Source organism: Monodelphis domestica, chromosome 6, assembly GCF_027887165.1.
Source record: "Monodelphis domestica isolate mMonDom1 chromosome 6, mMonDom1.pri, whole genome shotgun sequence".
NCBI lineage: Eukaryota > Metazoa > Chordata > Mammalia > Didelphimorphia > Didelphidae > Monodelphis > Monodelphis domestica.
In genome coordinates this window covers 216083159-216097227 of record NC_077232.1, presented here as the reverse complement: position 1 = coordinate 216097227, position 14069 = coordinate 216083159, and the positions used below count along the sequence as shown (strand labels likewise).

At 37.1% G+C, this 14069-nt stretch overlaps 1 protein-coding gene across 2 annotated transcripts in view; it reads right to left on the bottom strand.

Annotated features, from left to right (window-relative positions):
* GALNTL6 (polypeptide N-acetylgalactosaminyltransferase like 6) overlaps window positions 1-14069 on the bottom strand; it is a 1644699-nt gene that overhangs the window by 223184 nt on the left and 1407446 nt on the right. The window lies entirely within an intron of this gene.

Below are 14069 nucleotides of genomic sequence, written 5' to 3'. Positions count from 1 at the left end.
GGGAAGGACAGGTGGGTCTAAGGAGGAAGACTAGGGTCTTGAGGGGGGTTCTATCTCTTCCTCTTGCCACCTAATCTAGAGAGTCCTGGGGCCAACATCACCCATTAAGTCCAATTCTCAGAACATGGGAAAAGGACAGGTGGGTCTGAGCAGAAAGCATATGGGTAAGGGAATGTTTCCAGGGTGGGTTGGAGAAGGTGATTGATGTGATAAAAATCTCTCTTGAGGAGAGGTTCAAGACAGACTGATTATTGACTACAGGATTCAGGACATTATCTGACTTTTCTCTTTGAGAACAGTTCCTAACTCAGTTTTTCTGCCCTTGTGCCTGAGTATAAGGTTCTTCAAGCTAACCTTTCCTATACTCTACTTCCACCCAACTTAGGAATAGGCATATTTTTGCTCTTGTCATTCTCCACAATTTCTTCCATGTCCATATTAAAGAACTTTGAAATTCTTTTATCCCATCCTAATCACCTGTCATTCCACGTCTTGCTGTCTTGCTCCTCCTAAACCTAGTCTCTTTCCCAAATTTCTTATTGGATATTTTTCATTGATTGTCATGGAAATATTGAACAAGTTCTAAGACAGAACTCACTGTGTCCACCTTCTCCTTCAGAGCTTCCTTCTTTGTCAAAAATACCTCTGTCTTTTATTCTGGTGACTTCCTTAATTCTTCACTCTCACTTCACAATCTAAGCTGTTTCCAACTTTTGTCTTTTCTTCGACACAACATATCTCACTTAAATCTCTTCTTTCCACTTATGTAGCTCCTGCTTTAGTTCAGGTCATCCTTGTCTCTTAATTCGACTATTGCAATAATTTTCTAATTGGTCTCCTTGCTTCAAGATCCTCCCTACTCCAACCCATTCTTCATACAGACACTAAAAGTAATATTCTAAAGTTAGGTCTTACCATGTAGCTCCCCCTCCCAACTCCCACCACTCCTAGCCCCAATCAATATTTTTGAATCATTCCCTATTTCCTCTATAGCACAGCCAGAAGTCATTGAGACTCAACTGAGTTCAAATTTGGCTGCAGACACTTCCTAGTTAGGTGATCCTGATCACGTCACTTAGTCTTGTTTGCCTTAGTTTCCTCATCTGTAAAATGAGCTGGAGAAGGAAATGGTAAATCACTCAACTATCTCTGCCAAGAAAACACAAATGGGCTAGCAAAGAGTTGAAGATGATTGAAATGACTGAATAATATTTCCTCAAGAATGAAATATAGACTTCTCAGTTTGATATCGAAAACTCTTTACAATCAGCTTCAATTTACCTTTCCAGACTTATTACACAATAGTCTCCCACAGATACTCTAAAGTCCACCCAATGTGATCTTGCTATTCTTCACACATATAGCCCTCTATCTTCCATCTTTGCATCTTTTGACCTGTTTTTACCCATACTTGGGATTCCCTCCATCCTAAATCCTTCCTCTTGTAATTTTTTTGTCTCCTTCAAGACTCTGCTAAATGCCTCCTTTTTTTTTTGGAAGAACTCTCCTTCCTGGAACCCTCAGGCATCCCAGACATGCTTTGAGTACTGTTAAGTTAGTTGTAAGGAAACTTGGAAGTTGTTTTGTCCAGCTCATACTTGAATAGGAATCTTCTCTCATAATCAAAAATCCTAAACAAGAGGCTATCCAGCTTCTGTTTAAAATCACGAGTGGAGGAGAGATCAATACTTTAGGAGCATGTCTATTCTGCTTCTGGAAAACTCTCATTAGTAGGAAGGAGATTTTTCAAAGCTTCCCACCATAGTTTTTAGTTCTGTTCTCTGGATCCTACAGACCATTCTAGATACTAAGCATTCATATACACGAAGCCAGCTCTCATGTTATCTCTAAGCATTTTTCTTTTTTTTTCTTTTCAAGGCTAAATAACCTCTAGTCCCTTCAACCTTTCAGTTTTGTTGGCAAGGTACAAGCAAGATATGCTTCCATAAGACCTGAAATGTTTAACTTGGTTACATTATCTGAAGTCTCACAAATAAGAAATTAATTTTACTTAACACACCTCCTTTAAAAAACAAAACACCGCCACCCCGGAAAATGAGAGCCTTCAGTCTCTGACCTGGAAGTCCAAATTAACTTCTTTCCAAATATACCCTTAGCAGAAATCAGTTACAGTGAGGGAATCGGGTATTTGACAGAAGGCTGAATGGAAAGAAAGTAAATTTTGGAACAAATGGCACTTTGTGAAGGAACACAGGAAGATTGTAATAGTGGAAATCTTAGGCAGTCAAAATTTATCACGAAACACTGGTACTTGGGAGATAAATTAAAAGGAGTAAGGAAAAGGTGATAAGAGGGCATCTAACACAAACTGTCTGATTTAGCCATTTTGTTTCCTATTTGCATGAGATATCTGAGTCCTAGGCATGGGATACTTTTATTCATGGTCATGAGGTGCTTTCACAGGTGGATAATTGTACATTTTCTTTATTTTAGCTGAATTTATCTTCTTTAATAGCATCCAAGAGCAAGAAGATAAGATGTTTTGAAAGACAGAAAAAGACCGTAGTCACTCTAGGGTCATTCCTGGCACAGTAGTCAATTCATTACTACCATGTCTGAAAAGGATGTGTCCCCTGACATTCCTGGTAAAACTACTTCTCCCTTTTTTGGTCTCCACTTTCCTATGTATATTGTCTCCCTCTATTAGAAGGTAAATTTTTTCAAGGCAGGGAATGTCTTGGTGGTTTTTTTTTTTTATTTTTATACCAGGGCTTAATAGAATGCTTTGCACAGAGTCTTTAGTAAAATGCTTTTTTTATTCATTCATTCATTTTCTTAGAAAGACAGTATGTCACCACTGTTAGTCATTCATGGAACCATAGCCTCCTTATTTTAAGATATTGGTAGGAGGATATAAAATTTCAACGAAAGTGATTTAATAAAGGTTAGAAACAGCAGAATCATAATTAGACTCCAGCTTTTTGGTACCCAATACAGTGATCTTTCCTTGTTAGCATGATGGTCCTTTTATTATTCTAGATACCACTTAAAGTGAAGATTACAACCTTTTTTGATTATAGAATTCCCCATAATATAGGACTATGCAAGAGGACTTTTTATTTGTTTGTTTGGTTTTGGTCCAGGACTCTGATATTTTTGGTGTTGGGAATTTCTGATAAGAAAACACCTTTTAGAAACACATATCAGCATTTATGCTGCCAATTACAGTCTTGAAGAAGGGTCTGGGTTACTGGGTTTCATATACTGAAGAGACTTCAAAAATCATCTGGTTCAAAGCCCTCATCTTACAGATGAAGGAACTCATATCACTCAGGTAACAAGTGCTAAAGGTAGGACCTGACCCAGCTTTTCTGACTCCAAACTCAGCACACATTCCTACTGACCCATAATAGGACTTGTCCAAGGTCATATGACCAGTATGTATCCAGCTGGAAGACACATGACCTGAGGTTTTCTGTACTTGGAGTCTAACTCTAGCCATTACATTGCAGTACGTCTCTAAGAGGGCCTTGTTACAGGAAATGCTAGAGCTTGTTGTGATAATGGGGTTCTTAGGTTGGGGTCCCTAAGCATTTTTCTTTCTCAATATTTTGGTGACTACATTTTAATATAATTACTTACTATTGAAATTTATATCTATATCCATCCATCTATCTATCTCTAATGTAAAAAATAGACTCGAATACAGGACTACAATCCCCATGAGCCTTTGCTCCACTTCCCCAGAATGCCTTGTAATCTCACCTGGGCCGAGATCGAGAAGGTATTTAAGCTGATTCAAAGGCTTTTGAGGCTCTGGGCTCTTTTTGGACTTCCGTTTTGGAGCAGACAAGGCTCTTTCCATAATGTAGGTGAGGTCTAGGCCTCTGGCCTAGACACGTGTTTTTTCTTATCCTGTATTTTCATTTAATCCTTAACTTTAATAAACCTCTAAAAAATATAATACTCCTTGCAGAGAGAAACTAATTTCTACCTGCCTCAGTCTCCCCATCTCCCCTAAATTTTAATCGTTATACTATCTATCCATCATCTATCTATCTATCTATCTATCTATCTATCTATCTATCTATCTATCTATTTGCCTATCTATTTATTTATTGATCCACCTATCCACCTATCATCTATCCATCCATCTATCCATCTACCCATCTATCTATCTATCTATCTATCTATCTGCCTATCTATTTATTTATTGATCCGCCTATCCACCTATCTATTATCTATCCATCTATCATCTATCTATCTATTTGCCTATCTATTTATTTATTGATCCACCTATCCACCTATCATCTATCCATCCATCTATCTATCTGTTTGCCTATCTATTTATTTATTGATCCACCTATCATCTATCCATCCATCTATCTATCTATCTATCTATCTATCTATCTATCTATCTATCTATCTATCTATCTATCTGTTTGCCTATCTATTTATTTATTGATCCACCTATCCACCTATCATCTTATCTATCTATCTATCTATCTATCTATCTATCTATCTTTCTGTCTGTATATGTATATATCTATCCATTTATTGATCCACCCACCCACCTATCCATTCATCTATCTATCTGTCTGTCTATGTATATACCTATCTATTAATTTATTGATTCACCTATCCAGCTATCCATTCATCTATCTATCTCAGGGGGATATCTATTTATTGAATTTTTATATTTTTATAAACATTATTCTGAAGGTTCTGTAGGCTTCCCAAGACTGCCAGAGGGATTCATGTTATATACAGATAGATAAATAATATTTTTACTAATAGAAGATGATATTACCTATATCATCTTCTATATTACCTATAAACTCAATCCAATGACATTTTTGGATTGTATCAGAGCAGGATTGTAGAGTGAACATTCCCGCTGAGGATATTATCCCATCTTGCTTAGCATATTGTTTTGTCTTTCATTTAATAGACTAACATTACATTTCCATACTTTGTGGAGCTATAATTTCTTTTGGTGTGGAAAGTTCACAATTTTTTGGGACTCAATAGACCTTCTTGCCTAATTTCAGCTAAAAAACTATTGACTTTGTGGTCTGTGTGATGAGAGGGCAAAATCTATTTTTCAAAAAAACCCAACAAAAGCCTCTGAAAACACAAGCACTCAAAATAAGGAAACCCCAAACTACTCTGATATTTTTCCAAGTAATCCTTATGAAGAATTTACTGTTTCCAGGAGGTGGCGACATAACACTGAAAATATCTGCCATGTGTTTCTTTGTGAGCTCTTGAAAACACTTTAGTACTGGTGAGCAAAATTTCCACCTTGGGTTAGAATTCTTAATAATTATTCAGTGCCACATATGGGAGGAGGGGGTATGTGTGTCTGTTTACAGCTGCAGTTTATCCATTATCGTCTCTCTTTGATGTCAGCCAATCTCTTACAGACTGTCAATTGGAATGGCTTGGCACCAGTGCCTTTGGAATCCTTTAAAAAAAATTCTTCACATTTTAAATATAAAAGTGATTGGGAAAAAAGTCCTGAAGGAAACCATTAGGGTTTGATTGGCCAGAATAAGCAGAGTTCTCTTCAATATTTCAGGGATCTGGGACTACAATGGTGTGGGTAACCCCCCTCTACTTTAGTGGATGGTCTTTGAGAGGTGCTGTCCCTCACAAATGAATCTCCTTGCTGCCACCCCAGTGATGAGGCCCTCTAGATTTAGTTAGGTAGGTCCTCAGACAACAGACAATAGACATAAAGGCCTATTACTAGGTCTTTACTCAAAGCCTTTCATTTTTTATAGTCCATATGAGAAATTGTGCTCAGCTATGAGAGCTTTTAAGACCCCCAGGATGCTTCTACAAGAGGATAAAGTAATGGTCTAGTACTTCAATAGAAAATACAGGGAGAAATATTTAGCTCTTGTTAAGTGCTTGATGAGTTTTTGAAGCTGCTAAAGTAAAACATATAATTTTACATGGGATTAAACGACAGCTTTCAATTTTAGGATATGTGACCTTCCTTTGTCCTTGAAAATGGGCAATGAACGAATGACAACGAACAAAATCCCTTTCCAAGGAATGGCCAATCAATCGATCAATCAATCAAGAATCAATCCCTCAATCCCTGAGCATTTATTAAACGACTGCTACTGTAGTAGCAAGCAATGTGCAAAATGCTAGTGAAACTATGAGCAAGGCAAATAGCCTTTGCCTTTGAGGCGCTTACATTCCAATGGGGGAGACAACATGTACATGCATACAAAACACATATAAGTAGTGTGGATAGACTGACTAGATGGGTTGAAGCTTGTCCATCCAAGAAAAATGATATAGCAACTGTAGTGAGATTTCTATTAAAAGAGATAATATCTAGACATGGCATTCCTGATACCATAGACTCAGACAGGGGGTCCCATTTCACTTCCCAAGTTCTGCAAGAAATTTACAAGAACTTGGGTGTTAAATGTAATTATCATTCAGTTTATCTTCCCCAAAGTTCCAGTCAGGTCAAGCACATGAACAAAGAATTGAAGACAAAAATAGGTTAACTGTTCAGAAACAGACTTAAAATGGACAGATGTTATGCCTCTTGCTTTGTTCAACATAAGAACTAGACCAAGGACTGACTTGCATATATCACCATACATATATCACTACTTATTACAGTACATATATATATATATATATATATATATAATGTTAAAGAAATTCATGTGGAAAAACAAAAGAATAAGAATAGTAATGATCTGACTGCATGCAAAAAGCTGCCTCTGAAAGACTGCTTCATTTACAAGCATCCAGTTGTCTGCTAAGATTGGAGGATGTTCTTCCTTGTGATGTCATTCAGGACTTGTTGAGCCCAATGCCTTCTTTTTAAAAAAAGTATTTTTAAATATATTTCTAAAAGTACATTAAACAGCCATAAAGTATTCTTCAGGCAAGGTTCTTAACTTTTTAGGTGTCATGGATCCCTTTGGCCGCCTTCCTGAAGCCCTTGGATTCTTTCTTAGAATAATATTTTTAAATAATTGAAGGAAAAGAGTTTTTTAGAGTTTTGTGAAGATAAAATGTATATATTTTTCTCCTCTCCAGATTCATGAACCGTGGATTATATTGGGGTCTACAGATCCTATGATTAAAAACCTTATCTTAGAGGGAAAGGTACTAGCATCTGGGAGATCCAGGAAAGGTCTTATAGACACTTTTGTTGAGGCTTAAAGAAAATCAGGAATTCCAAGAGGTGAGAGATTGCATCATGGATATGGGAGTGACTGAGACAAAGGCTGATATGAAGATGGGACAGCTCCTTGTGTCAGTAACAGAAAGTAGCCAGGTTTGAATGTGTCCTAGAGTATGTGGAGGGATATTTAAGAACCCTGGGAAGATAGCATGGGTCAGGTTGTAATTTTAAGAGGCATTTATATTTGATTCTAGAAGTAGAAGGGAGTCACAGAAGTTTATCCAGTATGTGTGTGTGACACAGGATTATAGGATCATATAATTAGACCTGCGCATAAAACTATTCTATGGGTATATGGATGTTTCGAAGATGTATTTAAATTACTCCAAATAATTGTTTGTACTCTTCATGGAGACTCATAGGACGAGTACTGCATAGGAATTTAGTGCATCCTCCAGAGGCACAGTCACCAGAAATATCAGGTATTCCTCTGAAGTTCTTGCCTGCTAATCCCCACCCCAGGTGACCTCCACCATCTGCTACCTGCTAGATAGTGCTGAAAATGATAAAACTTTGTATATTGGGCATGCTGCACATTCATACTCTTTAATCTCAACTGGGATACATTGTATGGTAACACTTTTATCTTTTTTGATTCCCTACTTTTCATTGTAGGTATTAAAAATCTTCTTTCCTAAAATTCCCAGTTCTACCCTTATTCCTTTTTCTTTACTGGCAAGACTGAGGCCATTTGTTAGGAGTACCATAGCACTATTCCTTTGACACCACAAACCTCCCTATATCTAAAAAAAGGCAATATGATGTGGTGGATAAACTCAAGAAGACTTAGGTTCAAATCCCATCTCAAGTATTTGATAACTGTATAACAAACACTCTTGATAAATCATTTAGCCTGAATCTAAATTTCCTTATTGGGAAAATAGGGTAATAGCATCAGACACTTTGGGTTTCAGGATATGTAGACTAATTAGTCATCAGCCTACAGGTGAGGTGATATTTAACTTAGAGATAGATAGATAGATAGATAGAGAGAGACAGACAGACAGAGACAGAGAGACAGAGACAGAGACACAGAGACAGAGAGAGGCAGAGAGAGGAGGAGAGACAGAGACAGAGACACAGAGAGAGAGACAGAGACAGAGAGAGACAGAGAGATAGAGACAGAGACAGAGACACAGAGACAGACAGACAGACACAGACAGACAGACAGAGAGGAGGAGAGACAGAGACAGAGACACAGAGAGAAGACAGAGATAGATACAGAGACAGAGAGATATAGAGAAAGAGAGACAGAGACAGAGACAGAGACAGAGAGATAGAGAGACAGACAGGTAGGCAGGCAGGTAGGAAGCAAACCAAGAGAGAATAATGCTACAAAACTTAGTGTCAGATGTGTTAGAGAAGTTGAGAGGGATAAGGACTGAAAAAAGTAAACATATTTGAATGTTGAGAGTGTAGGCAATATTTTCAAGGAGTATATCTAAGAATGGGAAGAACACGGAGCTGGAATAGAGAAACTGAGGCTGACAGACATTAATTGATCTTTTCAGGTTACTCAGTTAGTTTCTGGGGCAGGATTTGAATTTAGGTGTTTTTGCCAGACTCCATCTGCTGTGCCACCTACCTGCCTTATGCAATGTAGGAACTCAAGGGAATAAGGAGGATGGAGGGAGAGAGGGGATGGGGTCGGACAATCTCTCTTCCTATCTTACACTTAGAAAAATGAGGAGGATGATGATATCCCTAACCCATGATGATAATAGCATTTACCTCAAAGCATTTAGGTGAGGATTCCATGGGATAATATACATAAAGTACTTTGTAAATACTAATGTGTTATGCAAATATGAACCAAGGAATTTACTTTAGTGTAAGGGTGAAGGAGCCCTTTCTCTCCTTTCCCATTAAATTTTTACAAAACTGCCAAAATTTATATAACTGAGTCTTTCCCTACTCAAAACCCCATCCCTGACAAGGTAACACCCAAAATAACACCCCAAACAAACTCCTCAATCCTTCCAAATAACCCTGGCAAAAAAAAACTCTCAAAAAGAAATAAGCAAAAAACAAAAGTTCTTTAAAAAATCTTTGGTGGTTTCTTGTTATGTATGATCAAATAAAACTTCTTCAGCCTGACTTTTAAGTCTCTTCACAGTCTGGTTCCAATCATCCTTTCTCACCTTGTTACCTGTGGATTCTCTGCCTTCAAGGCAAATTGGTCTAATTCCTAGAACCCCTTTTCCCCCCTCTACTTTATGAGTTCATGGGGCTGCTCTTGCCTTCTTCTGTCCCTGGAATGTCCCATCTCCTCATCTCTCCTTTTAGAATCCCTTCAGTCAGTTACTGGCCTTAGGACTAGAGATTTAATATGACACTTCTCCAGGCAGAAAACCATCCTTGTGTGGCTAGCCTAAGTCCTATGGATGGGAGCCAGGTAATTGGAAGCACCTAGCTGAGTTCAAGAGTTAGGACAGAAGGGTTCTCAAAGCTTATTCTGAAGTGGGTTAGCGCCTTTGGCCACTAATACCTTTGTGTGAAATAGTGGATTTCATCTCTTTCTTCCCTCACAGGAGGCTAAGGCAGCAGAAGAGAACTGAGTGCCTGGAAATGAAGAGAATGTTGAAACAGGGGGAGGGGATCTTGAGAAAGATATGCACAGGGAGCTGATGGAAGGACACCAGAGCTAGCCTTCAGGTACTTTACAACTTTGCCTGAGGGCTCTGACTTCAATGCCTAACCATAATTATGTGATTTTCTTTCATAGTATCATCCTGGACTGTTTTAAAAAAAGTGGGGGTGCAGAAACAACTCAGGGAGATTTTCATTTTAAGAAACATTTTTCTGAGAGTCATTTTTCTTAAATTTTGGATTTGTCTCTGTTTCACCTTGAATAGGACATGATGTCATTAAGGGGGTTGAAAGTCTTTCCCACACCCCAAACATTCTTTCCTTTTTACTGTTGGTAAATATCTCTATGACACTGACAGGTATTGACTTTACCCTATTAGAAAAAGAATGGAGACAGGCATTGTGGGCATTTCCCTTCATTAGGAACCAAGTTAAAACCAACCACTATTGGCCTATCAGCTCAGGTGGAGTCCAAGGATTAGACCAAAGGATGGGGAGTAAGAAGATCTGGTTTCTGTTTCTGTCCTCATTAATGGCTCCCTAGGTGCCATTCACCTCCTTGTGTGTCCCAGTGACCCTCAGTTATAAAGAGGAAAATAAATAGGATTAAGGACTTATTACCTACTAGGTTGGAATTCTAAGATAAGCCCTGGGGTCAGACTAATTGTGTGACTGCATGAGAAATATGAATTATAGCCAAGTGCTCCAGTTAGATGGCAAAGAACTAGAGTGCTGCTTTCTACTTTTGATACTGATCCTTGACTAAAGTGATAAAATAAGTACTCTAAACTAGCTCCCCACAAAGAGATGGATGCTCTTTTGAAACCTGGTACACAGCATGCACCAAAAAAATATTTGAAGTTATAAAAGGAGTTGGGAGATGTGGAGCAATGAGAAATGAGGTTGAATGCTTATTCCCTGGCAAATTAGACATTTGGGGAGGAAAAAATAAGGTTTGTGCAGCAATGGATTATAGGTCATAGTCAGGCTATGGAGGGTTTTGAGTATTAACTGGAGAAGAAGAATATACCAAAACCATAGGCATAACTAGGGCTAGATGACATTCAGCTGGACAAATGGGCTCTGACATGTAGAGGGTTCTGGCAGTTCTGGTGGTCATTCAGCAGCAACAAAATTTTGGTGTGTCCCTGGGCATGTTTTCTTTTCCTGTGGGTTTTGTATGGTAGGGGTAGGAGAAACTGCATGAGACTCCATCCCTGGCCACATCACTGTCAATCTTTCCATACCCTTTGATACTGTATTTGGCTATGATAAGCAATAAAAATTAGACCTATTCTAATGTTTCTGAGTGTCATTCACCTGAACCCTACTTCAAATTTTCATGATAAAGTCTTTTAATATTTCATGAATAAATGTTAAAAATATGTAGACACTATTTACAGACTTCATACCTCAAGCTTATCTCCCTGCTAATCCTACTTTGATATTTAGTAAAATTAGAAGGCAAACATACTCTAGTATGACTTGGGTATTCTTGGGTTGCTTGTATGGTTGAATTGATTTACTACAATATGTCTCAGTAAAAGAAGTAACAATTTTCTTCAAGATATACTGCTTTATAGTATATTCTCTCTCTCTATAGTATTTTATGTTATATATATTTATATATATAGTGATTTATATATTCACAAATATATAATCATATTTTTGAATGTAAACTTTTTCAACATAATCTTTCAGTAGATCTATATGACTCATAGCTTAAGTCATGGAATCTTCAACTTTATTTTTTGTCATGGACCCCTTTGGCAATCTTTGATAGCCAAAGACCCTTTATAAGAATATTGTTTTTTCATTACCTTTTCCTTTCCATTTTACAGTCAATACCAAGTATTGGTTTCAAGCCAGAAGAATGGTAAGGGTTAGTCAATGGGAGTTCAGTGACTTGCCTAGGATCACAAAGCTATGAAATATTTGAGGTCAGATTTGAACCCAAGATCTCTCATTTCTAGGTCTAGTTCTCAATCCAGAGAGCTACCTATTGGCTCCCCAGAATATTCTTTTCAAATTAAATTTTATTTTTTTCAATAAATTTGCCTTTTATCCATTCTTCCCTTTGCCCCACTGAGAATGAACAAATAAAATAAAATAAAAAACAAAAATGAACAAAATTTAAAAATTAAAATAAAAAATTAAAATAATAAAAATGTAAAAAACAAAAAAATTACAAGTATGTATAGTCAAGAACAGTGACCATTCCAAGAGAAAAAAGAGTTTTCTATAGAATATCACTTTAAATGCATAAAATAAAATGCATGGTTCTACAAAATAAACTAACTAGATTGAAATACAATAGGCATTAAATAAAAGTTCATGGAACTAAAATTAAGAACTTCTGTTCTAGTCCAAAAGCAAAAGCATATTAATGATAAAGAAGAATAAAAGAGAAGAAAGCTATCAGCCTATCACTGAGTGAGATGTGTGTCACATTTTTGAAATAAAAGGAAAAGAAGTGAATGAAGAGCATGTAAATTGCTCCTCGGAAGGAGCCACTGATCTCCATCAATCACCTGAACATTTAACTGATTTGACATTTTTCTAAATAGAGTAGATCATGTGAATAAAAAAGTTATATCTTCAGATCCATTCATACCCCAAGGATCTGTAATTTCGTGTGGATAAGTATTTAATCTACTGACACAGGAAGCATCTCTATGCTTTAGGATGAAATTGTTTAACCAAGAAAAATCAAACCAGACCAAAACATAAAATGATTGACCAATCTACCTGATAAACTGCTCCTTAGACAATAGATCCAAATCTTTTTTCTGGGTCCCATCTTAAGCCATTGTATAGTAGTAGGACTAATCAGAGTTTACATTCTGTTGGCATAGTCTCATAGATTTTTGGATCATTCTATTCCATCCATCCTGACATATCAGAGGAAGACCTTAGTGGAAATAGCTTACCTCATATATCTCTAAACATTCCGAGTGACTCTAGCTGAAATTAGAAATTGTTGGGGTGGCCCCTCAATTTACTAATTTTATTCCATGTTCACTTCTTAGTTTTTCAAAATAAATGATAAAACATTTATTCTGACCATTGAGAAATAACAAACTCAAAGAATGTTGGTCTGGAAAAGACCTCAGAGATTACCTAGGTCCATCACTAATTTGTATAAACAAAGGAGATGAGATGGGGGCAGGAGGAGCCAATATGAATTGTGGAAGGAAGACTCCCTAAAACACATAGATATATGGAGACTTCTGTAGTATATAGGGAAGCATATCTGAGAGATATAGCAAATGCTCTGTTCCTCTTATACATACCCTGATTCACCATATTATTCTATAGTTGAAGGGATGGATGTGTGGGGAAAATTAAAATAGTAAGAAAAGGAATATTCGGGGGAAAGTAAAGAAAAGGACCTAGACATAGGGAGAGAGTGAAATGCAGTGGGAAGAGTATTGAACTTGGAGTCATAGGATCTGAGTTTGAATCTAGACTCTGCCACTTGTGTATTTTTGGCAAGTCACTTAACCTTTCAGCCTCAGTTTTTCCCTCTGTAAAATGGGAGTGTTGGACTGAATGACTTGTAAGGTCTTTTTCACTTCTAGATAATGTGTTCTTGTCTTCTTAACTCTGGAATGTCAATGGGAATATAAATAAGGCAACTCTTTGTATAGCTTGAAAAAATTGCTAACGTCAGTGGTAAAGAGTATTGATCAGAATGCCAAACACATAACAGGCAACTCTCTAAGAATCTCTGTTGCAGAGGAATAAAATAGCCCTAAGTGAGGAGTGAGAATTTCTCAACTGGAAGTGATTCCCTATATCAAAGAATCACAGATCGAGTCCCCCATATTTCTAGTGTTCTAAAATGTTTCTATTTAAATATGATTTAATGGACAATCACTATTATAGAATCTGAGTTTTCCCATGAGAATGTAATTCTAGATCTAGTAGGGCCATCTGGGGTGCTTTCTATAAAGGGGATACTAAATAAATGCTGGGTTAATAACCTTCCTAGTATATGCTTCAGGCAGCTTCACAATTAACCTTAGACAGGTGAGAATTAATCAAATTTAAGTTGACCTTTAGGAGTAAACATGGGAAGCATTCAACTATGAAAAGAATAATAACGAGATTACAGACTTAGAACTGGGCATCATCTCAGAAGTCATGGCCTCCAACCTTCTCATTTAAGAGGTGATTAAAATCAATCTCAAAGGGGTTAGCTGACTTATCTAAGGTATCTCTTGTATTAAATGGGAGGAGATGGGATTCAAAACCAGATTCTCTATGTGCCTTTCCAACATTACCATAATTT